General features: G+C 39.6%; 1 protein-coding gene across 1 annotated transcript in view; it reads right to left on the bottom strand.

The window, feature by feature from the left end:
* peak1 (pseudopodium-enriched atypical kinase 1) overlaps nt 1–27,035 on the bottom strand; it is a 99,697-nt gene that overhangs the window by 70,793 nt on the left and 1,869 nt on the right. The window contains exon 2 of the mRNA XM_053426482.1: nt 5,326–5,432. The gene's annotated coding sequence lies outside the window, so the exon portion shown is untranslated. The remainder of the gene's footprint in view (nt 1–5,325; nt 5,433–27,035) is intronic.

Below are 27,035 nucleotides of genomic sequence, written 5' to 3'. Positions count from 1 at the left end.
GAGTCAAAAGTCACCCTCCTGTACAATAACCCCCCCCCCCAAAAAAAAAAGAAAACTGACAATATCCAGCAACTCAAATGTGGCTCTGAGCCAAATTTCTGGCTTTGCTAGTTGTTGGCTGTGATTAATCATCCTTTACTTAAGTTAATTTAATATAAGTAACATTAGTGCTGGAAACATGATTACAGGTTAATGCCAAATTCCTTCCTTAGGCAAAAGGAAAAAAAGTACATACTCTTTCAAAGATTTCCAGAAAATATCAATAATTGGCTTATTACTCAGAGCATCTTACACAGTAAATCGACTCCAGCTCCTGATCCCACATTATAGATACCAGAGAGAATTGCCAGGCCTCTTATGGGTTAGGCTGCATGTGGGAAAGTACCTTAAATGACACTCTTGCGGTCACAGAGCAATACATTGGAGACAACTTGGTGGCATTATGGAGGAGCAGTGTGCACACAGCTCTCTGTGACCCACAGATCAAGAGCTGGTTAAACGTAATATGTGATTATTAAATAAGACAGAGGCCACAGGAAAGCTAACGCTGGTTTGAGGTGAAACAAGTCATAAATTCATTATAGGAATAAACTGGAGCACAGATTAATCTAGAAACCAGATTGCACAAGTAAGTAGAGCATCAATGACAACGACAGCATTTGATACTTCCTCTGAATAGCCTGAATAAGCAAAGTTAAGCCTTACGCACAATAAATATCAACATTCCTCATTGATGAATGGGAGGGTGCTCATGACTCGTCCATATCTCGGCAGCCTTGACTAAGAACTCTGTGAGAACCATGAGGAGTGATGACCTCTTCTCATGCAATGGCACATTCCTGCCTATCTAAGTTGAAACAGGCCTGGGATAACTTTAGCAGGCAGCAAGGAGGGGACTGGGGTCACAGTGTGGTGGAACTTAAGGGATACTGCCACCCACCTTCTGAAACCTTTATGAATAGGCTGCCTAAATCCACAGAGAATGCTACTGGAACGAAAAGGTTCAGAAGTCAACCTGACATCATTTTACCACTTGACCCTTGTTCCACCAGCAGATAATGAAGAAAAGAAGAAAAAACAAACAGTAGACAACAACTGTTTATTAAAGGGAACGTAAAACAAATGTATTACTCCAGTAAGATACACCTGTAAATAACTGTCACTTTGAATCTGATACCAGTGTCAACTTTTATTTCCATCAGGTGGCATTTTATACATAAACTATAGCTCCTCAATTAATGGAAATTAAATGCTTAAAAAAGTGTGAATAGGTGAAAGCTTATGAAGGATTGTTGCCAGATTGCAGTCAAATGTATGACTATTTTAAAAAGTTGTAATAAAGTTTGTGGCTTTAGTGAACTGGTTTGGAGTAATCTCTTATTACTCCAAGGTTTGCTCTGGCTAATGTTAAAGAAATGAAGCAGAGGGTTGACCCCCACATCATTTCATATTGATGTTTCTGACTCCTGTGACTCCCTCAGTGAAATTCACTTTCCCTCTCTGAGGTGCTCTGATGGGAACTCCAACAGCTGCTGGTTTCCACAGTCCACTTAGTGAGGCCTTCAGGGAAAGTCCAGGAGGGATAGAAAGAGAGAGAGTGAGGCAGAGAGAGGCAGAACAGGAGTATGATGGAAATATATGTTCCAGACATCCACTCCCTTTATTGATCTACATTGACCTTGGCTTCGTTGAAATTAGGGGCTTCAAGGACAGAGCACTATCCAAGCTTTATCTTTTTTTCCACTTGCACGATACATTTCCTGGAAGTGCATACTTTCTATGGCTTAATTGATTACAACGTTATCAGTGGGGTCCTAATAGGAAAACTTTACATTGTTTACAATTGTAACCAGAGAGCGAGGGCACTTTCAGTAAGCATTGTTGAAGTGGTAACTATAGAGACAAAAAGCGCAGGACACATACTAATCCATTTATTGAGGACAATCGTAGCAGGGAAATGCATCAATCGATATGGAGAGTGACTGAGAGAGCTTCCATGCATCAACAGCGTGTAATCTTGATAAATCAATGCATACAGTCAATATTCACTGACTGTCAGAGAGCTCAGAAACTGCACAGTGTACAAAACACTGCACTTGGCTTCTGTAGCAAAACCACAGGCATCTAAACATGAAGAGAAAAAGCCCAGCATAATTACACATTACCAGATTAAATCTGAAGACAAATCTTATAAACTACTGCTCATATCAGCTGATACTGAAGATATAGTTATGCCGTCTGTAGATAAAGGTAACAGAACAGATGAAGCATCTTATCTTAAGAGAGTTAAGCTCAAAAGCTAGCTTTATTCTACTGATAAATTATGTTAAAAACTACAGATATATAAATGCAATACTTTTCTTTTGGCTCCTATTTTCATAAATGGAAATAAAATATATTTTTCTAAGCAAACAAATGGTTTATTTCCGATGGTGTAACAGACAAAAATGCCGTAAAATCAAAGCAGTTGCGATCTTTGCATCTCAAAAGCAGTTGAAGGTGAAAGCCATCGTTACTGGGGGAGATGAATAATTAGAGAAGTCAACCACATGTATGGGAGCACTTTGCTATATATACACTATACTGATGATGGAAGACGCTTGGTGGAATCTAAAAACCAGGCTCTGAGATCCATTGTATCTATTTAATTCTCTCAAATTATTTTAACAAATGTGTCTAAATCTGTGTTTGTGAGCACTTCTCCCCAAGTCAAGTTAATCCATACACCTGACAGGTGTGATATCTCTAGGTGCTGATGTAAACAGCATGACTGCAAAGGTGTGCTATTGACTGTTCACAATGCGAGGACACTTCAAGATTTCAAATGTTTGTCAAACATCTCAATGCCAGGAAGAGAGCAGTCTGCATGCCAATTACAGGAATGTCAACCATAGCAATGTTTGCACAGCTGAATGTCCCCCATTCAACCATCAATAATTTAAGAAGGTGTTTCCAAGAGTTTGGCAGCACTCAAACCCACCGGCCATGTGTCACCACCTCCAGTAATTCAGACTACGGACTTTGATGTAGCTCAATATTCTGTACATATGCTCTTGATGAAAATGTAATGGATGAGTTTGGCATTTGTGTTCTTCATTGAATGCTGAATGTACTGTCAAGTTTAAGATTTGTAGTATGATGTCTAATTTAAAATATCTTGCATGTTGCGCTGACATTTCAGTGCATTTTTGGACCAGACATCCATATTTAAAGTAACATTGGACCTGTGGAAGTAGATCTGCCGGCACACACTGCCAAGTAAGCTGTTACGAGAATTAAAACATAACTTAAAAGACATAAAAAAATAATCTACTTGGATTCCTCAATGTGCAACAACATCTTCATTATAATTTCCTAACATTATGGCTACTATAATAAAGCTCTGAATTTACAACTGCCGCTATCATATATTCACGGATACTTTTCCCAGACACCACCACCCACCATCTCCCAGCTCGCTAATTAAGTTCCCCAGAGGAAACCAAGGAGAGATGTGGATTCCAAACCTCCTGAGCACATTAATGATGGCACTATCAGTGAATCAGCATTTAGAAGATAATGATGTCAAAAACAAGCCCCTCAAATCAACTACCCCCCCAAGATCCTCCTGATCCTCCGTGATAGCAGAGGGCCTATCAGTGGGAGCTTGTGAACAGAGAGGTGTGTGTGTTTGCTGGCCTGGACTCACAACCAAAGAGCTTGCAGGTCCAATTATGCCTTAGCCTTTTCAAAGTCAATTTAAAGACGAATGTGGGATTTTGCTAATTAGAGCTGGGAATCATTAAAGATGCACTTGCCCCCCGAAAGTTGGATCAGGCTACTTTAATACCCTACACGTTTGCATGTTGATACAGTGGAAGGCTGTAGTTATTAATTACTTGTTTTTAAATACTTAAATTATTAAATGGCACCTATCACTGATTAGTTCTGCACAGTAAACTTTTAGTTTTTGTAGAGCTCTCCCATATACACCCGCTTTTTTTAAATATTTGGATTATCCTAGTTTAGATAATTTGAAATAGAATACAAATTACATTTCTTAAACTACACATAAATACATGGATATAAGTATGAACGTTAAAATCCTGTCTTGATGTGGTAACAACAACTGTATTTTTGCAAGGCACAACAGACAAAACTGAGCAAATATCAGGGGAGGAGGAAAAAGGACTGGGAAATATGTTCTGTCAATTTAACTGAATAGTAAAGAAGTAGCAGCCAAGCTGGCATCAAATGCAGATAGATTTACAGAGACAACACAGCAGTCCCAGTCATCAAAGCAGAGGCAGTAATAATCATCTAAACAGAACAAAAACAAGACATGTCCAGAAATAGCTGCTGCGCTTTGTAGGCAACGTGACTCTACGATTTTGAAATAACTTTGCCATGAAGTCAGAACGGATGAAATAATTCTGAGGGAGAAGATGAGTCTATAGTAAAGAAATGCACCATATCGACTGAATCATTTCAACTTAGTTTGAAAGAAACTCCCAGAGAGTAATATAATGTTTTCACCGTGCAGTATTACGCTCAATATGTAATGTTTTATCATTGTAGAATATGCAAGAAAAATGTGCAAAGACATGCTCTTGACTTCTCCCTCGAGAGTTCTCTATATAAACTGAGCTGTGGAGACTTTGTTTAAACTGTGTTCTGGAAAAACCTACGCTAAGTTAAAGACACGCCCATAGGAGCTGTGTTAACAGGGTGAGGTTGCTGAGCAGTTTGGCAGAAGCACAAAGGTAATGGTTGCAGAGAGAGAGAGATTTATAGAGTGGCAGGCACAAAGAATAGACAAACCTACAATCTGAAAACACACAATATGGCCTTCCAGTCTCGCTGTGCAAGGATAACTAACCCTTTGGATGACAGACTAAGTCTTCTCCAAATATTATGTTGAGTCACAGCAATCAGAATGAACAAGTCCTAACCAGTCTACCAGTAAAAAGCCAGATTGAAGATGATGATATTTCAGTCAAAATTTTCTTTTTCTTTGCCTTGTTGAAGTAATGTTGAAGGTGTCACTGTAAATTTCAGTTTTTACATTACCATGCGTTGCTGCCAAATATATCTCAAGTCTCAATGGGCTTTATAGGCCCACAACAGCAACACTTCACAACCAGCAGCAGCTTAAATAAGCAGTAAGAAAAACTAAATGTAAACCAGTCTTTTTCAGTTATTTTGTAGCGTAGCTCCGAGAGACGTTAGTACAATGGGAGTATTTAGTTTAATGTACAAAGAGATGGCATAATGGTAGGGGATGAAACATCTTAATATGATTAGTTTTGGAGCGAGAATAACAAGAAACTTTTGGGCTGAGCTTACCTGCCAGGCTGTGTGCCTTGCTGTCTTGAGTGTTACAGGTCTGAAGGAACCAGAACACACTGATTCAGATAAAGCGACAGGGCATCCTCCGACTGCAGCCAGCTGTCCTGCAAACAAGGGAGGAAGGAGATGTCAGCTCCTACTTCTGACATAGTCACAGTTACAGAAAAGGGGTACAACCAAGAGTCACACAGAACAATTTCTCATCATTATAATTCACTAACATTTTAATTATATCCTAAATAAACTGAGCATAAACTAACGATATCTCCACAATCTGTGAGACAATATTAAGTTTGAAAAACTGACACTGTTGATCAATTATTTATACCTCCTCATGTGCCTGCGCAACGCATAATCTTTATATTGATATATATTGGACTTTTGTTATATTGCTATTGACAAAAATAAAATTGCAATGATAATCGGTATAAAGCCCTAATGAAAAGCAAAGAGAGTGGAAATATAGGCAATTGGCAGATTGCATTTACGGAGATTGTTTACATAACACAAAGGACTGTGGCATGGAAAGGCAGAGTTACCAATGGTTGGGGTGAAAGTAGTCATTTATCTTTATCTATCAGTAAAACTGGGGTCTGTACCAGTTTGCTTCTTGCTGGGTTGGTCAGCAGATTCTATTTGATACACAACTAGTTTGCATCATCACCAACAGTATTAGCATCTAAGTGAGAGAAGGAGAAAAAACACTCTCCTGATTCAACAGGAAATGATGCTAATATTCTGAAGTATTTAACTAAAGGTTGAAGCTAAAAGAGATTTTTTTTTGTGAAGCGACCATCTACAAGGCATCAGACTGAGAATGAGAGGACAAAAACAATACTCATGTAATAGAATCGAAAATATTCACATAACCCTGCCAAAAACCCAACTGTGCGTTAATAATACCAACAGACTAACGAACCATTCAAAAACATTCTCCACAACTCTGTCACATCCCAATTCTCATGATAAGCATGAGTCATCAGAAATTAGACAAGAACCACTCCCCTGGCCTAAATTCATTCCTGCAGGCAGCGCATTCTCACACTGTAGTCTGCTCAGACAAAAACCCAGCTATATAAGGAATTGTTAGAACAGAGCACAACTAGTGGCTCTCAACTATATGAGCCGAGGGTTTAGATGAGGAGTCTGATTACACTGAAGGCCGGTTTTATTTTATTGTTTAAAGGGTGTCCACTAAATACATTTTTACTATTAAATAAATAAATATGTAAAGAGTAGAGCTAAGGTAATTCTCTCCTGGGATTCACTTCAATGCTGGTTTTAGCCATAACTTCCTCTGACTCTAATTGACAGTGCACTACAGTATTTCTTCACAGGCAGATAGCTTAACAGCTTTATGTATCCCTTAATGGCAGTCAAGCATTGGTAATCAGGACAGATAGAGAGCTGAGCACGTCAGGCTGCTACTGTGTTGCAAACTGTTTTATTGCATCCCGACAGCAGCGATGCAGTTTGCACCCACTCGCTGAGCTGCCTGTGTTATAATGCTCCACAAGCTGCTGATAGGAAGCCGCAATGGACAGATTTAATTCACAAGTTAGGTCAAAAGGAAGTGAGATACAGAGGTTGAGATTTAAAATTTCACAATTTAAGCTTCGGACAATTTAAATGCACTCAAGCTCAAACAAAGGGTGCATTTACGTTTAACCTTTTGGATTTAGACATTTGGATTATTAGGTTTAGAGTAGGTCCTGGTCTAAAAAAACCAGGATATAGTTTGATGCAGTGTGAACATTTTTTGGGGATGGTTCTGACTTTCAAACCAGTTGTAGAAAGTAGAAAAACAAATTAAATAGAAAAAAAGAGGCGGAAGTGGCTCTCAGGATTTCTTATCGTCTTAAACTCTGATATGTTTGAACGCTGAGGACAATCATTTAGCTGGTAGTAATATCATAAAAAAAAGAACACTCAACCAAATAAACAAAGTATTCAATTTTCTCCATTCAAATAGAAAGAGTGCTTTTTTCTTTATACTTTATTCAAAAATGTTAATGAAAACAATGGCCAAATTTACAACAGCTCTAACAGGCTCTGATTCTGAAAATACAACTGCCACTTAGAGAATATTATTATCGATACAAGATGCTCTTTTTCTGTGATTTATTTTGTATTTTTTGGGGTAAAACAAGACATGACTTTACTTTCACAACATTTATTCTCAAATCCCAATTAGACTGACAGGAAAGAACCAGTTTGTTGCTGAACATTTACAAAACGCTCTGGTGTCTGCATGAAGCCATGTGCTTAGATTGATTGTGTGTGCAGACTAAGTGGGTTGGCAGGCCACAGGAGGGGCAGCAGACTGTTGTCAATGGTCCGTGGAGCATGTCTTCAGGCCAAGACCCTATTCCCAAGACGACGACAACAACCAAAAGTTCACCATGACCTTTACAACGGCCTGGAAAGTTGGACATTCCAGACAAAAAAGGAAAATGTTTTAGAGTTGCTTCGGCTGCAAGGGAAGAAAATGTAATGCCCTAGTTCACATCCAACTTCTACATACATACTTCCAATTACATTACATTTTTTGACTGTGAGTCAAACAAGTGGACTGCATCTGAAAAAATTGCAAAAAGACAATCAACAAAAGACACACTTGTCTCCTCTAACTTAACCAAACATACACCAGCCATGCCAGCTCTACACAAAAGGGATTTCGTCATGACCAAAGCATCTTCAGGAATATTCAGCCAGGGTACTCTGACTAGTGACTGAGTGGATATAATATTCACAAAGAATATGTATGCTAGTCAAACGATTAGACAAATGACTGGAATGGAGAGCTCTGCAGTAGTACACTAACCATGATGTCATCATTGTACATCTTGGAGCCAGGGCAAGAAAAGCATTTATGCTGATCCGAGAGCCAAGAACTTGCATCACATTCAGATGGCAATAGAGTCTATATTTAAATATAATTCTGCAGAGGGTCAGAAAAGGAGACTGACGTCTCTCGGAAACATGTTACTTAACAAGCCCCCTCTTTGTATTTTGTCTTTACAAGGCATGTTCCTCTTTCACTAGTATTTATACATCAACTCCATCCACGTTCCTTTAACTCTTCAACTTTCTCTTCACGTCTCTCCATATGGTCGTCCAACAGTTCAGCTCCCAGGGTGGCCAGCTGGCTCTACATCAGACATAACTGAGGACAAAAGGGAAACTCCAGATTGTCGTGGCGTGGGCAGCCACCCGTGGCAATGCTTAGCGGTATTCCGGTTGTTTATGGTTGGCACTAATTACAGAATGACAGAATAACCAAGTTCAAGAATCTCCAGTTGGTGCAAAGAAAACACAGAGCTGGTTTAGACAGAGGTAGATAGACTGAACATAAAAACTGTATCAACTCGTAGGAAGCCAGATAGAAGTGATGTAAACTCAACAGGGTGACTTGAAGACATCGCTCAGGATCAAGCTCAAACTCCTTGGGGAAGCCTGAATGCTTGTGCAGAGGCACAATGTTGCAGTCTATTGCTAATCCCAGATGCATGCCTCAGTTTGTAAATATAGAATAAGGCAGTTTTGATCATGAAGATGATCTCCTTCCAAGTTCTATATCTTACTTTATAATCCCTAAAAAGGCAGCAAAAGACTTTAAAGAGCTTCAAAATCAATGGGTTTTGCAAGGAAGCTTGCACTTGAAATTGTTATGACCTGAAACACTGGAGAATTGGAATCTGGAATACAATTCATCAGCCACACTGAAACTGAACTAAGGAGATTAAAAGAGTAGTCTGACACGATGGGATTGGGTGTACCTTTTCATGCATTTACAACTATTTTTTCAGCTAGCAGCCAGTCGAGCCAGGCGCTCTCCCAAGGCAACAAAAACAGCCATCAGAACATCTAAATTGCATAATATATCCAGTTTAATCTGTACAACAACACCAGTGTGTAACAGAAACGTTTTACAGTTTAGGGTTTCTATTTGCTGTTTACTTTAAGGCCTAACAGAGAATGACATCACCCAGTACAAAAAAACTGGAAATCTGAGAAACACTCATAGACTTATAGATGTCAGATGTAAGCAAACAAGATATTTACCGAACATGTCAACTGTTGTTTCATTACAGATTGAAATTGGAATAGTAGTGTATGGGCAGCTCACTATTGAAAGCACATTAAATTCCCTACTATCAGTTTCCTAAACTTACTTCTCCATCTACTTCTCACACTTCACTGGCAACGAAATTGTAGTATAAACTTGAAAGAAAACTGCAGCTTCGGATTTTGCAACTGCAACTGAGGGTGTTTCATTTCTATAGCCCACAAAGGTTGGACTGTTAAAAGTAATGGCCAACTACCCATCAGAGGTGTTCATGTACTCTATGTGAACTTTAGATGAAGCAGACTCAAGCATGTAAGAGGACACAGTAAATTAGATCAAAGCTAAAACCTCTAAATAAAGTGTGGGTTGTTTGCAGATAGCGGCTTGTTTGGGCTAACAAAAAGAACAGCATCAGTAGGAAAGAAAATTCAGCAAACCAAACAGTGTTGAGTAAATTCAGCATGCTTCACAATCTAACTCTCGAATACTTTACAATTTCCTCTGAGCTTTATGCTCGTTAGAGTGACAATGACCTACAGCTACCTTCTACTAATGTTAGATTAGAATCTCTAGATCACTATGATTTTGAGTAGGCAAAAAATATGACAAATTGGTAAAATACCTTGTTTATATATACACTAAAACACACTGTACGGGCTGACCTAATTGTGTACGATATATTTGCACTCGTCGTTAATCATTATATCCACAACACTGTTTAATTAAAGCTCGTTATGAGGAAAGTCAGCCTGATTAATATGCATGTCCTCCTTCCTGTCATGCTTTTACACTGAGCCTAATTCTTGCTTATACTGCAAAAGTAAATTAACATGTCTTGCTTAAGTAGCTGACATGCAGTAAGGGATTCATAGAGGTGTGTGCAGAAGAGATAGCTTTTAATTAAAACCAGAGAGTGTTGGTGGATGTAGGACAGGTAGATACTTGTATCTGTGTAGGTTTTAGTTCAAAGCTGGGATCATTTTGGCTCCAAAATATTATTTTCTCTACTGATAATGACAGGAAATAAATGTTTAATCTAGACTTTCAATGTGTTCCTTTTTGTCAAGAAAATATAACCCATTATGCAATGACAGTTTATGCCGCATTTCAATTTTTCTGCAAGTTGTTTCTCAGATGATGTCAGAGCTAGTCAACAAAAGTCTTTTCTCAGTGAACAGCCTCTCTAACTTGGATCCCTCTACATTCTTTACAATTCACAACAACTGAACCTGTTTCATAATTTCAATGCAAGCAGTGATAACACAAGCAGGGAAACATTACAATGTGAGAAACATTATCATCTCCCAAACATTCCTCCCACTGCTCTCTCCACCCCTGAAGAGCTAGCATGCTTTTCTGACGCAACAAGAAATGAGCTCAGTGCGGAGCGTCCTCTGATCTGTGCTGAGTCCCCATCACGTGTCGGTGCAGGTGTTCTACTCCGGCACTCGCCCAGGGGGAAGATGATCTGCTGGCACAAGGGAGAAACCTGCATGCCAGAGTAAATACATGTGTGTATGTTCTGGTAGGGTGATGTCCACCTAATTGCTATACAGGAATATGTAGGTCTTTTTTGGATGGAGTCATTGGTGATCAGCCCACTCCTAATCTAGCATATAAATTGTCGATTTACATAACTGCACTTCTTCAACAAAGAAAACAAACAGACTTTCCGCCTTTGTGTAAATGAATGGTGCCAGAGAAAACCCACAGGAGAATATAATCCTGATGTTTGAACATTGTATTTTCTCTTTGATCTTACAATATGCCGTCCCAGTAACGGGAGCAGACATCAAATTCAACTGAATCCTGAATCTTATTGTGCTGTGGAGCCTCATGTTATTGGCTACTTTCTGCACAGCCACTGTTCCTGTCAATCAACAGTCCTCTGGATCATACTGCTGCAAACTCCTCCTCTTCCTTGTCCTCCTCCTCCTGTGGCCCAAATCAAATGGCACAATGCCAATATCTGGGCAGGAAACCCATCTGCTAGCACAACCACTCACTCACGCACACAGAAGTTGCACATGTAAATAGTGAGCTCAGACACCAAATCTTCAAACCTTGCTCACATCATCTCGAAAGGGACATCTGTTTTTAGATTTTTTTTTTTTAATTGACGTGCTGTTTTTCACATCATTCCAAACAGTACCGTCATTCTCGAAGCCCCCCCCTCTCCCCTAGTCTGCCAGCCTGATATGGCTGTGGTATGGGCTTGGGCGTGGGCCAAGTACTGAGTGTTTGTTTTCTTGCCATTTCAATCTTCATGTGATCCACATCTTGTCACGCACCAAACAACAACTACTTACACAACAAGATGGGAGTTACTGTTACAAACATAATGCATGAGCTTATATTGCTGATGAGATCACAGCGTGGATGGACTGTGTGTGTCTGTACACAGGCTAAAAGGAAAGGGGGGTCGGTAAATTGAACAGGTAATTTGAGCTGTGCGTTCACTCAGCTGGGTCTCTTGGAAATGGGGTGAGTCGGCAAATTTAATTTGAGCAGCACCAACAGGATTATTTGAGGAAAAGAGTCTTGCTGTGTCAGGCAAGGTCAGTCAGCGGATGTTTGTTTACAAGTGATGAGGTGTTGAATACTGGGAGACCTTTTCACCGAAAATTAGGGATGTCCCGATACAACTTTTTCACTTCCGATACGATACCGATATTGTAGCCTTGAGTATTGGCCGATACCGATATCAATACGATACGATATAGGCACAAATCATACATATATTTATTCCTTATTTTGTTGTGTGGAATGTTAGAAAAGGCTTGATAAAGTGATGTTACTGTTACTGATGTTGTAGTGATATAACAGAAAACAATAGTCAGCAACAGTAGGTATAGGAAAAACTGACCCATTTATTATTAACCAATTGGTTACATAAATTTTAACCTTCAACATAAGAGTATTACCTCAACAAATCCAATGAAAACAAAATGTTATATTTAAAGTGCAAAATAACCACTGGTTACCAACATCATTATACAATTGAATAGAATAAATTAAATTTTAAAGTGCAAACAATTCAAGTTCACTTCAGTTATTTTTCTACTGTCAGCATATGTTGGAAACAACTGTGGGCAGGGAAAAAAACAACAAAAACTATAGGAATAATGTAGCGAGGTTCGAGGTGCTCCATTAAGCGTTTAAACCCGGCATTACTCACCACCGACAGGGGCTGGTCATCAAGCACAATAAACTGGGCTATCTTTTCTGTTATGGCCATTGCCTTTTTGCTGTCCCGTGGTAGTTTGTCATAGCCTGGATGCCAGACGAATTTAGCCCCGCCCACAACAGATTTGGTCGGGCAGTTCGGTCTGGGGTCGCTCCATTGGGAAAACATTATGGCCGGACTGGGCCAATCAGATTGTCAGGGCGGGCTTTATACGATGATTGACAGATGATCAACGGTGACGTAAACCACGTCACCAAAGTGCCCTCGGGTTGAATTCGTTTTCAACAAACATGCCTGCCGCTGGCGAGCTGAGATGTGTAGATGCTGCCATTGAGTCTGTTTTAGAAGACATCGACAGCGCATTCATTTTGAAAGAGGAACACAGAACGTGGAGGCGACGCCAGAGCACCGCGCTAATCCCTATCGCCCCGGCGCTTGGCTGTTCACACCGGACACTGAAGCGACGCTGAACCGCCGGGCAGCGCTAATAATATCACCCGTTGATCCAGTAGATCGCTGCACGGCTTTGTGCCGGTCACACCGGAGGCTGAAGCACCGCGCTGCGCCAAGGCTGCCTCGCGGTGCTTCAGCCTCCGGTGTGACCGGCACAAAGTTTTAACATGGGAGTGGATGGGAGCCAGCTGTTATTTAAGGCTTGGCGCTGCGCTGAAGCGTCCGGTGTGAACCCAGTAAATAACTCACAATGCGTTGCTTAGCATACGTCACATACTACGTTGCTCTGATTGGTTGTAGGTCTATCCAATTGAGCGAAGAGGAATTTTACTTCCTGGTCAGTTGAAACACGCCCCATAATTTTTTCCCAATGGAGCGACTCCAGACCGAACTGCCCGACCAAAATATTGTGGGCGGGGCTAAGTTCGTCTGGCATCCAGGCTAAGTTTGTCACGTCTTGCAAAGCTTTCGGCCAGCGTGGGTTGCTGAAGCGAGCCAGAGGCTTGTTGCTTCGCCTTGCTGCTCTCGCGAAAATCCTCATGTTCTTTTTTTGTGGTGTTTTTTCAAATGTGCGATGAGGTTGCTTGTATTGAACCTTCCCGGTTCTGTCCCTCCACGGGACACTTGCGCCTGACAAATGTTGCATTTAGCTGCAACGTCTTTGTCCGAGTTTACGGTAAAATACTTCCACACAGCCGACATCACTACACCTTGCTGCAGGCACACACGTTGTCGTTGTTGTGATCACGTGGGCTGTGCATGCTGGATCAGAGACGCTCTTCTTCCGCGGCCGGCACCAACGTTAATTAAGGGGCATTACCACCTACTGTGTTGGAGTGTGATCAAACCAGAGTCACCTATTATAGAAGTCCTGGAGCGGTAAATGGACAGCTTATATCGGAGCGCTTATATCGGAGTTTTTAGATTCAGTCCGATAAAATCCGATATTCACTTTTTTGGCTGCTATCGGACTGATTTCCGATATCAATATCGGATCGGGACATCCCTACCGAAAATGTTGCATAATGTCTCAACCACCTTGCAGACTGACAAACAGTTTAAGGTACAATTGTTAGTCTCTTTGCCAGTAAATTTAATGTTCCAGCAAATTTGTGCAGACCAAATCAAATTTTGTCGTTGTTCCTATATAGAATGAAGGAAGCATTATTTCAAAGATGAAGCATTCTTTGTGACAGCCAACCTGCATAACTGAACTTGAACCTAATTTTGAAAATCAAGTATTGGACATCTGTAAGGGTTGGGTACCGAAATCCTACCAACCAGACCGAATCACGAAGCAGATATTGGTTTTTCATTTTGGTGCCTCGGCTCTGTACTGAAATAGTTGAACTGCCTACAGACGTCATAAACATCCCCACACGTGCCTAGTTAACACTTAACACTTTGACAATTGATGACGAGTGTTATTCATTGTGTGATTTTGATATGTCAATTTGTTAAGTGTTTTGCACTTATTTATATATTAAAATTAAGTTGGCTTTAAACTCTTTACAGTTAATATGCTGGATTTCAAATTAAAATGTGCATTTCTTATTGTTAATTAATTTGTGCTTTTTTTTTAAAGAAAAAATGATCAGTTCTGGAACCATTTAGGCACCGGTTATATTTTAACAGTATCGATTTGACACCAGTATCAGCAAATCTAAACAATTCTCTATCTAACCAAAACATTTGGTTGCACATTCATGGTGAATCCAAGTTATCCCTTTGAGCTAATGCATGCTAACTACAAGGGGATGTAGCCACACTATAACGTTATGATATATTTCTGTCCACAATTCAAGACAGGTCTTAACACAATGTTCCAAGCAGCCTAATTCAAACAAAGCCGAGGCACAGCAGTATTTAAAGCCGGACCTGTTCACTACTGAATTAAGACGAGATTAGAAAATGCCAGAAAAAGACGAGGGGTCTTACTGTAGGAACAAGAGATAAGAAACAGAGCTTGTGAATTTGAATAGAAATAAGTGAGTCATGTTGACCTAGTTAAGCTTTCAGAACAGTGGAGGAAGCTTTAACACATTTGCAGTGTCAGGAAGAACCATTATTAAGGGTAGATTTTGCAGAGAAGCACCACACCCACAGCCTCCATCTCTGTCATCTGTAATTTATGAGACTTGTAAAGATGCAAATTAAGAAACATATGCAATACTTACACTGTACATCCTACATCCATACAGAATATATCCATGCAACTAAAGAATATTTTGCTAAATGTTCCTCCAAAAAGCTGTCTTTAAGTTTTCTTCGACTGGTACAGTTGTGTAACTGATGGTATTCGATACCCAACAAACATACAGACTCACACAACCCGCATCCACAAACCTGCCACACTTCATCCTGAAAGGTTGATGCTTCAGATAAATCGACCAGATAGCACTGAGGTACACAAGTAGCCCCCTGTCTAGGCCCGTAATCTCCAACACCAGGGACAGATCAGTTTCACCATGGTAAACAAGTCCTACAGCAGCAAGGTATGTCTGAGAGATTTCAGCACAACACGTAGCGCGTTATTTAAAGATACAGGCTGAGTCCAGCAGAGTTAGTGAGGTCAAAACTTGGCCAAAAGCAAACATCCCTTTGTGCTCTCGACACATTTGTGGCAGGCAGTCTTGTTTTGACCCCCACCATAGACACAACCAATCACAGAGGCCTTGCCTTAACTAAAACAAATACTTATGTAGATAGATCACAGATCCTGCCAGGGAGAATTATCTGTCCATATATGGAGTTCAATACATAAAAATGTTAGAGATCACGTAAAACTTTTTTTGAAAATCCAAAGAAACAACTGAAGCACAGATATGGCTTAATAATAAAAAGGTATAGCAAAGATCCTTTAATTTGTCACTTGACAAGCTTTGTCAGGAGAGTTTTCTAGTTCCCTGCCCACCGGAAAAAGTTTGGAGATGTAGCACATCTCCAGTGTTACCGTCAGTCAGGGTCTTAGACAGTGCGACTCAAATCCTGCAAGAGCAGTAGCCACTGAACCAGAAAGGTGTCAGCACTGACCAAGATCAAAAGCCTAACTGCAGTAACACAGGTGATACAGGAGATATTTTTCACCTGCTACAGAGATACATGTGGACAGTGTTGAAAACATAAAGTGTTCATGTGCAGGTGTGCACACATGCTGGGTGGGCTATGCATGCGACTGCATGTCACTTCATTTGCAGTGTTGAGAGTGATTTTTATTTGTATTTCATAGTTATTTGCTCTAGCCCATATTCATCCACATCCGGATTTAATCACCATAAATGCAGAACATTGGCTCAGATTTTCAAGACATCTTTCTTCTAAATTAAACTGGAAACCAGGTACATCAAGGGATTTTGATCTCCCACCACATATTCATAGGTTTATGGCAGCCTCAGGCTGTGCGCTGTCTCAGACATAAGGAGGTATTAGAAGCTCAGATTGCGAAACTCTCAGAAAGAAAATTTTATCCAGGCTCTACCTTTATATTTCATGTCAATAAGTAAGCAACGATTAATTAAGTGGTCAAAGGTTAAGAATATATTGCAAAGTTACCTTTAAAGATAATGCCATTAATGGTAGAAAAAAAGGCTACATTATCTACAATCTAATTTAGGCATTATATATTCTTTGATGGTGGTTTGGGACTTTTGACATCGAAAACCAAATGTTTAAAAACATTACGCAACATATCTTCACTGAATGTTGTGACTCAAGAAATTGTCAAGTTAAATTTGCCCTATATGTGATTAGACTGATAGTCAGGATGAATGGCCATTTTGTTACCAGTCCATTTGCTGTAGCAAGATGACTTGATTTTGAGCACAACAGTAATGTTTGCTAATGGGTTTGTTCAAAAGTGATGCTCTTGAACTTTTTAGTCTTTTGGAAAGACTAAAAGACCATTAAAAAACATAGTTAAATTCCAATATTCAGTGAGGAAAGTTTTAAAATATCAAGAATTTCAAATAAACTTTTGCGTGTTTGTTTCAGCAACAGCATCTCCTGTACTGGAAAGAGGAATATCCACCATTCAGCTGTTTTTTCGTTCTCTGTTTGTGGGACTATCAAGTTGGAGCTTCTATTGAAGAACTAATAGGCTTTGTTTTTGTACATGAAATCCACTTAAACTTCAAATAATGATTGTTACAATGACAATTTACTTAAAATGTCCCCATCTGACATGAAATGACATGGTTGACTTAAGTTACCAACACAACCGCTTTGTTTGACTTGGATGCTTCTCAAACAAAGAAAACCACAACAAACCTTATATGTATTTCTCCATTTATGCCTTCTCTAATAAAAATACTCAGTTTTTGGGGGGACAAAATACCATAGGAATGTGTTAAATACAAGAAGAAACAACATCACAACATAGTTCAAGTCGACTGCTCTGTTAGTTGGCTGTAGCCTGAGAAAATACAGAACTTATCAAGCTTGGAATGTATCACAGCTGGACGGACCCTTGAAGGAATCTCCTCTGGTTTCAGGGTCAGAGAGTCTACTTGAGGACAGATTGTATATGTGTGAACAACCATTCAAAAATGTGTTCCCAATCATTAATACTTTTATGAGAAGTTTAAATAAAATAAGTGAGCTGACTTTTCCCATAGGCAAAACCCACAATTATCTTTCATATTCAGTCCGAACCCATATAAGTGGTGTTGGAGCCAGGTTTGTGGATGGTCTCAAAGCCAGGGTGAAATGACAGACATGCAATGTCATGAAGATAGCACAGCAATCAAAGTATATGCTGTCAGGTAATCTTCCATTAGAATTTCTGCTAAGCACCAAAAGCAAACAGTCAATGTCATGTCTAGTAAGACCTAAATGAGTCAGCTATTAGCCATGCATTAACAAGACACTGTAAAGTTTTTTTACAAGTAGGAAGACAGGTGAGGTGTTTCAAAGACCTCAACCATGAAAAGTCCTTAGGTTACCACTGGCTCTTTCTCTGCTTTTGTATAGTGGACCTCACAGGATGATGATGATGGTGGTAGTAGTTGTCTTTCCCATACCCACTATTCAGTTCAAACAGAGAATATCTGACACCACTTAAACTCTGAGTCCAATAGTTTAGGCCGAATAAGTCACTTCTGTAGAATAGCCGAACTCTGTCTGCTCTGTGAGAAGGAGAAACATTCACACTTGTGAATGGACAAAGTTTGTTGAGAGGTGAATGGCAGCATACAGCTTTAAGCCAGAGTTCATTCATTAGAGTTATCATCCGAGCTAATAGCTCTCATTTGTATGCAGAGCAAACTAAAGCAGTTGTACAAACCCTGGTTGGGATAATGCATCGCAACTTATTCATGAACAGCAATTAGTATTGGTTTGTTTAACTAAACCTATCATGAATAAGTTTTTCGTAGGTTAGAGAGAAGCATATTCACTACAGGCCGATGTGCCTTTATGTTACACATTTCATATGAGCCATTACTGAATAAAAATCTAACCCAGCTAATAGCTCATTGGATTGCATTTTCAAGATCCCCATCATAGCTAATCGCTTATCAGCAGAGCAATAGCCTTGACATACCCAGACAATGTTTACAAAGTCAACATTCCTTTAAAAGGTCAAACTGAAAATGTTACCATTTATCAGCTCTCTTCACACAGTGAATAAATGGCAGGGCAACAAGGTAAAACAAATTCAAGACGTATATTGCCATTGCCAAAAGTATTAGACTCTTATCACATTTTACAGTTTTAATGCATGTTTGACCTTATGTATAAAACCTGTTACTGTCAGTTGTAAAAGCAGTTCTTTTTAAAGAATAAAAATATCAAATGCCAGTACTTTCCTTAAATACAGCTGATGAATTTATTCAGCGAATCAGCATGTAGTTACAGGTCAGTTGATAAAACATGGCAGCAAGTAAAAAATTATGTCTGAAGTTATTTTAGGCTTAATTGTGGGTCAAAAAGTAATTTTGGGGGATGAATGATTTTTACAAAATTGATGTCTGATGTTATCTCCTTAAAGGGATAGTTCACTGAATATGTTCAATGCACCCATTATCTACTCACCACTATGCCGAATGGAGGGAGCGGTGAAGTGTTTGAATCCACAAAACACTTTTGGAGTTTCATGGGTAAACAGTGTTGCAGCCAAATACAAGTAAATGGTGGACCAATTCTTCGAACATACAAAAACAACAGAACATTTTTTTAAATGCCTCCATATTGCTCCTGGTGTGTCATCCAAGTGTCCGTCAGCACCGACACTACTGGGGCAGCGCGGTAGCATCGCTGCTTCTGGTACCAGACGTTTAGACTAAATACATGTACTGAATTAAAAGTAAATGATCCCAATTCTAGTCAAATTTGAATGTCAGGGCTTGCTCCATCGGCATAGTGGTGAGTAGATAAGTGGGAGTAGAGTGAATTTTCGTTTTCGGTGAACTATCCCTTTAAGGGCATACACATTTATAGGTAATATCGCTTATGTAAGATGTAATGTGAGAAACTGGGTTTCTGAAGTTTTCGATAAGGAACATATAAGACTCTTTTATGACCTACTCTCCTGGGTTGTTCGTTTATGAGAATTTGCAGTGAAACTCAGAACGGATTATTTTTGTTGTATCTGTTTTTCATAGTTTGAACTGTATTGAACTGAACTGTGTTGGGCTTGTAGGGGAGACTGAACCGGACTTTGTATAAATAAGGATTGAACTCTAAAATGTTGAGATTGTGGGAGAAACACACACACACCCTCCCCTCTATTCTTTTCTAGTGTTCTTCTCTTTACTGTTCCAAATGTTGGTGTTTAATAAAACCTATAAATTCCCCCCATGTTTTCCCTAGCGCATTACACCTGACTTAAAAAAAACAAACAAGGCATGAATCGAACTGTGGCTCAAAAACCGAGGTCCCAACCGAACAAAGGATTTGGAGTATCGTCACAGCCCTAATCTGTTCCACGTAGTTTTATTATAGCTAATTTATTATAGCTAATATAGCTAATATCTGGGTCATTGACAAAGAACTACAACACATGGAAACATAACCAACTGTGCATGCCACCAAAAAAAAAATATAATTTTAAAGCACGTTGCAAGTACTGTTAACTAAACATGATCATAATTAAGATGTAATTAAGACCTATGAAAACTATTTTAACTTTAAAAGAATAAAATTCTGATAATTGAATTTTAGATTTTTTAAGACCCGGTAGAAACCCTTAAAAACTGTGTACCAGCAGTCAGGGCAAAGTTCCCTCCATTGCTTCAAAGCACAACTACTAAGAAGTGTGTAAGGAATTTGCACTGTCCAACAAGGAGTTAACCAAGATGAACCGAGTGCTTTGCTTTAGTCCACAATGGACAAAGTAAAACAGGATGCCAGGCTGTTGTCTCACATGGATATCACTGCCTGAGCTTCAGCAAGACACAAAACAAGGCATTTCTGTGTTATTTATGACCACTGCATTTTGCTAAATGTTGCATGTGATGAAAAGTCACCAGCAACTAGTCTGAAATAAAACAAATGAAAAAAAACTATATTTTCATTTGACAATGATGCATAGTTCCTTAAACCCCAAATAAGAATGTGATTTAATGAAGAACTAGGCTTCAAATCAAAACCATCATCATTTGACAATCAAATTAATAACATACAAGATTTGTTATAGAGGAACTTTAAATATTTCACCATTCATCTTGGTGCTTGAGCTCTGGGCTCCAGTGGATTCATTTAATTTGTTCTGACATCTTTCCACCTGGATGGCTCAGATGACATTACCCTGACTTTTGGAAGGTGCAATGTTATTGCCTGGTAACTGTAAAATGTGCTCACTATAAGCCATGACCTGGGGCTGCCAACACAAATCATATCAGGGGCAGAGATCCAAACACAAAATGCGACTGGGCTCCAGGTCCGTTTTGATTGCAGGCAGAGCTGAAGTTGTAGACATGGCTTCCAGCCCAAACTGCACTTTATCAGGCTCCAATGACCTTCTAAAACATGGGATATTTTGCTTAAGGGGCAACTACATGGTCAAATACCTTTTGGTGTGAAAGGGGAACAGTGTTGTTCACCAAAAAGAGAGTCACATTTGAGAAATGGAGTGGTGGAGTTTGGAGATGTAAAGTTATGTTGGTGCATTGTGTCGAACTTCTGCGAGTCTGTGTGTGTCTATGTGTGTGTGTTTGTGTGTGTGTGTGTGTACTCCTTAACCTCTAAGTCACACCTGTTACCTAGCTGAAGCCCTGGCTCAGGGCAAGGGGGAGAGGTCAAGGGTCAGGGAGTCACATGACACTTCCGTCACAGATCGGTTTCAGGACCAACAAATTCACATTCACTCTGTCAACCACATAATTATCTATTATTAATGTCACTTAATTTTATCCAAAACAATTATTTGATATATATTTTTCCTAACAAACATTACGCACACAGCAGGCACATGATAACTTAAGTCCCAAATTATAAGTCATCTGAAGAGATCTCAGCTAGCTGTAAATGTGTAACAGGAAAACTAATAATACAGTTTACTGGAATCAGTTATGACCGGGTTCGAATGTGAGGTGATAACTATTTTCATTTCTGAAACATGTTTTATTTTTTCTTGCTCAGTTAAAATATTTTGAAACCAGGTACTTTACTTACCTTAACTGTATGTCTAGCACTTTATGGTAATTGCCAGCACATTACAGCAATGCCCTAAAGTAGACTGCACACATATGACTCATTGGACCTCCTTATTCATGACACTTCCTAAACAAATATTGATAGCCCTCAGTCCAGATGAAGGTTTGGGACTTTTTGATCTTTCTGGCAAACAGAAACTTCTTTCTTGCCAACTTACAATGTGAAGGGACAGTTGGCAATCACGATACGCCTCCAGGCCAATGAGTTACGATAGTCCTTTAAAACACAATTCGAGTCTATTGTAATGGTAACTGTAATTTACTTTGTCACATTATGCTATCTCTTTTACCTCACTCAGGGTTTTCCCTGGGTTACTGGAGGATTAGACTGTGTGGTGTATTTTTTTCACATAATAATGGACCATTATCATTAAAAATTTCAAAAAATTAAACAGGTTATTGTTTTTCCTTGTGTACACAGAATTTAGAAAAGAAGAAAATGTAAAATAAATGTCAACTGATGAAGTGAGCCAAAATCCTTATAGGACTCACTTTTAACTTCTACGTCCTGAAGTACACTTAAGTTAGTGCTCTTACTATGTGCCATTCACAATAACATTGGTAAAATAAGACTTGAATGGATTTAAACTGAACTTTACCATCTGACACGTGACAGCGTCTGGCTGCTCACTAAAATGTTTTTGTTTTTTGCAGTTAGATGTCTGTACAGCTGTACAGTGGCTCAGTCAGGTGACTGAATTACTGTAGTGAGTTGATTACGCACGCGAAACCAATTTCTCTGACAGTTAACATGTTTCGGATTTTTAGTGTTCTTTGACCTCACCATCTGTGACAGGCGTCGTTCTTGGCTTTTTGACAGATTTTCTCAATTGTTAGTTTTTGCTGTAAAGACGTCAGGAGACAAACTCATTCTTCTACGTCATGAATACTTTTTCACATTTTTACATTCACACGACTACGTTTTAGTTTTAAAACACATCACTGTTCCTACATTTACACCTTCTATCCAATCTACTTCTTATTTTCTGAGCTCCTCTTACGGAGAAGTCTGGAAACACTTCTGGTCCTGTTTTAGTTTACATATTGGTACTGCGTTGTAGTACTGACGTAGAAAAACAGAGAAGTTTTGAAACTATCAGTCACCTGCATTTGCTTCCTGATTGGTTCTTATCTTTTCTTATCTTACCTAACCTTAACCAGTCGTGAAGCAGTGTTAATTTCGTTGACGAAGACTATGACGAAATATATTCGTTAACGACCTTTTTTCCATGACGAAGACGAGACGAAGACGTAACGAAAACGAATCTTTGAAAATAAAAACTATGACGAAATCTATTTTAATTTTCGTTGACGAGACGAGACGAGACGAAAATGTTGGTGGTTGACTAAGTCACAATAATTTTTAAAACATCATCGTATCAGGCCGTCATGAAGTATCAGGAGCGGGCGAGTGTGTGTGTCTGTGTATGTGTGTGTGTGCGCCCCAGATAGCGCTCCGGTCCGTAGCTCCGCCCCCCGCCTCGCGCACTCGCTCAGAGAGACACAGTGAAAGCAGAGCGCGTTCTCGTGGAGCAGCCTCTCAGTGACCGACTGCTTCTTAACTATGGAAACAGTGAAAACCAGAGTTTCTATGGTCTCAGCTGCTCAGAGATCAGCGCTTCAGCTTCTTCATCAGAGCAGAAGCTGCAGTTGGTTTGTACCGATGTTCAGTTTCTGTGTCCGGCTCCAGTCTGACCTGCTCTCCCTTTTTGTTTTAACATTTAAAATTAAATATATATTTTTAAGCTATTAGGCTGCAGCTATATGTTTTTATAGAAAAGGAGTTTAATGTGGCTATAAAATGTGACTAAAACTAGACTAAAATGGAATTAGTTTTCGTCGACTAAAACTAGACTAAAATGGAATTTGTTTTCGTCGACTAAAACTAGACTAAAACTAAGAAGGATTAAAATGACTAAAAGGTGACTAAAACTAATATGCATTTTCGTCAAAAGACTAAGACTAAGACTAAATCAAAAATAGCTGCCAAAATTAACACTGTCGTGAAGGCAAAAAGTTATAAACACTGACTTTTAGTGACAGTTCTACCACGTTGGCGAAGAAAAGAAATCCAAGATAATGAATTCTCAATCTTATTTTTCACCATTGTTTTTTCATTCATAGTTTTGCTTTAAATCCGCTTCCTGTTTACATCGGCACAAAAATGCCCAGAGTACCTAAGGTCACATAATATGCATTTTCTAGCCTAACAACATACAGTGCCTTGCATAAGTATTCACCCCCTTGGACTTTTTCCCATTATGTACTGTTACTAACTGGAATTCAAATAGACTTAAATAAACTTTTTCCCGTTTGATCAACAAAACATGCATAGTACTTTGGAGGTGCAAAATAAATTTTATTGTGACACAAACAATAATGAGAACAAAAAAGTTGACATCTGTTGGGTGCATAAGTATTCACCCCCCTGTGTCAATACTTGGTAGAACCCCCTTTCGCTGCAATTACAGCTGCAAGTCTTTTGGGGTATGTCTCTACCAGCTTTGCACATCTAGAGATGGAAACGTTTGTCCATTCTTCTTGGCAAAAAAGATGAAGCTCAGTCAGATTGGATGGAGACCGTCTGTGAACCGCAATCTTCAAGTCTTGCCATAGATTCTCTATTGGATTGAGGTCTGGGCTTTGACTGGGCCATTTTAAGACATTAACATTCTTTAATCCAAACCACTCCTTTGTAGCTCTGGCTGTATGTTTAGGGTCATTGTCCTGCTGGAAGATGAACCTCCGCCCCAGTCTCAAGTCTTTTGCAGACTGCATCAGATTTTCTTCAAGGATTTCCCTGTATTTGGCTCCATCCATCTTTCCCTCTATTCTGACCAGTTTCCCTGTACCTGCTGAAGAGAAGCATCCCCACAGCATGATGCTACCACCACCATGTTTCACTGTTGGGATGGTGTGCTCAGGGTGATGGGCAGTGTTGGGTTTTCGCCACACATAGCGTTTTGCATTGAGGCCAAAAAGTTCAATTTTGGTCTCATCTGACCAGAGCACCTTCTTCCACATGTTTGCTGTGTCTCCCACATGGCTTCTGGCAAACTCCAAACGGGATTTTTTATGGATCCCTTTCAACAATGGCTTTCTTCTTGCCACTCTTCCATAAAGGCCAGATTTGTGGAGTAGACGACTAATAGTTGTCCTGTGGACAGATTCTCCCACCTCAGCTGTGGATCTCTGCAACTCCTCCAGAGTAACCATGGGCCTCCTGGTTGCTTCTCTGATTAATTTTCTCCTTGTCCGACTCTTCAGTTTGGGTGGACGGCCTCCTCTTGGTAGGTTTGCGGTTGTGCCATATTCTTTCCATTTTCTTATGATGGATTTTATGGTGCTCAGAGAGATGTTCAAAGCTCTGGATATTTTTTTATAACCTAACCCTGCTTCATATTTCTCCACAACTTTATCCCTGACCTGTTTGTTGAGCTCCTTGGTCTTCATGATGCTGTTTGTTCAGTAACGATCTCCAACAAACTCTGAGTCCGTCACAGAACAGGTGTATTTATACTGAGATTAAATTGCAGACAGGTGGACCCTATTTACTAATTACGTGACTTGCAAATGTGACTTGTGAATGAAATTGGTCGCACCAGATCTTTGTTAGGGGGTTCACAGTAAAGGGGGTGAATACATATGCACTCAACACTTTTCAGATTTTTAAGATTAAGATGATTAAGATGCATTTATTCATCCCAAACACATGCACAGTCATGCAAAGGCACACTCATGCAGGTAGGGAAATTTAATCTCTGCTTTTGACCCATCTTGTGCAGTACACACAGAGCAGTGAGCAGCCGCGTACAGGCGCTCGGGGAGCAGATGTTGGGGGAGTAAGGTGCCTTGCTCAGGGGCACTAGACAGGGTAGGGAGACTCTTGGATTTTTGGACAGATCAATCCAGGTTCGTCTTTTGTTGTCTCTCCGTGGAGTCGAACCAGAGACGAACCAGAGACCTTCTCTGCCCATAGTCCAAGTTTCTGCCACTAGAAATCCATGTAATATTTCCCCCCACTTCCAAATGATGCACTATTTTGTGTTGGTCTATTACATAAACTCACGATGAAATAAATTTTAATCTGTGGTTATACCATGACAAAATGTAGAAAAGTCCAAAGGAGGTGAATACTTATGCAAGGCACTGTAATAAGACTACTGACCCAAACCCATGATACAACACCCATGATAAAAGAGCAAAGTTAAACTGGTACTTGTGTTCCAAAAAGAATATATCAACCTTTTCAGATGGAAGTTTATCTACAGATGGTTAAAAGACTCTCTCAAAAATGTTTATGCACATCATCTTAAAAATGGTATCAAAAAACCTGTGTGACACTGTATTAGCATGGATCAATATTGCATCTCTTAATGTTTGTGATAGCCAAACAGAACGGTGAAAGGTAAATAAAATACTTGCGACAGCCGAGCAGCTGCCGTAAAATAAACATCATCAACTATTCTGACCATTGATGCGTGTATCCTTCTAACTGTCAGACATGTGTATCCTTCAAACTGTCACACACTGGGAGCTTCTTATAGTCCTGCGTAACCAAAAGACCAAGCCCAACACAAACCAGGATCTTCCTGTTGTTCTCCACAAAGAATGCCATTTATGTCCACGATTCAGAAATATAGGAAACAATCAGACAAATATTTGTCCCACATACTTTTGGGACTGGCAATTCTGAAATCCTGGTAAAACCACCCGCCTCCTCCATATCAGCCTTTACACAGATGAAGAAGTAACAATTTCAGACGCCTGCATCTGTTGACCCTTTCAACTCCCTGAGTGGTAATCAAAACAAGAGCAAGGAGCAAGTAAAAACAAGAACTGACAAACTACAGTCCCACGTGAATGCACATTTATCAGGGGCCCTCGGACAACTTTGAATGGACTGAGGTTTACAGTGGTAATGTACTTCAACTCTCACTGGCCTGAACTTGTGACACTGCCACTGAGGATCGTTTCACTTTCACAAACACATTCTTCACATGAACAAGAGTTCAGTACTTTTACAACTGAGGGGAAATAACGGATATTGTGGATTTCAGCTGAATCCCATTGACATTTGTAACAGTGTGGTTAGCTGAGGTCTGATGCTGATGTTTCGTCTCTAAAGCTAAACATATTATGTAAATTTTTATTTCATCTTAAGACCGTCATCGACAACCCAACCAGCTTCTGACCCATACTGTGATGTGTAATATCTGAGAAAACACACAGTGGATGAGTAGGAAACTATAAAACAGATTGTGCTCACCACAGCTCATTTTCAAGCCTCTCTCCTCGACCTTAAACTGATGTGATCGGTCAATTAATTAATTAGTCAATAATCCAA

Source organism: Pleuronectes platessa, chromosome 7, assembly GCF_947347685.1.
Source record: "Pleuronectes platessa chromosome 7, fPlePla1.1, whole genome shotgun sequence".
NCBI classification, from domain to species: domain Eukaryota; kingdom Metazoa; phylum Chordata; class Actinopteri; order Pleuronectiformes; family Pleuronectidae; genus Pleuronectes; species Pleuronectes platessa.
The sequence above is the reverse complement of the archived record's forward strand: the minus strand, read 5'-3'. Positions and strand labels throughout refer to the sequence as shown.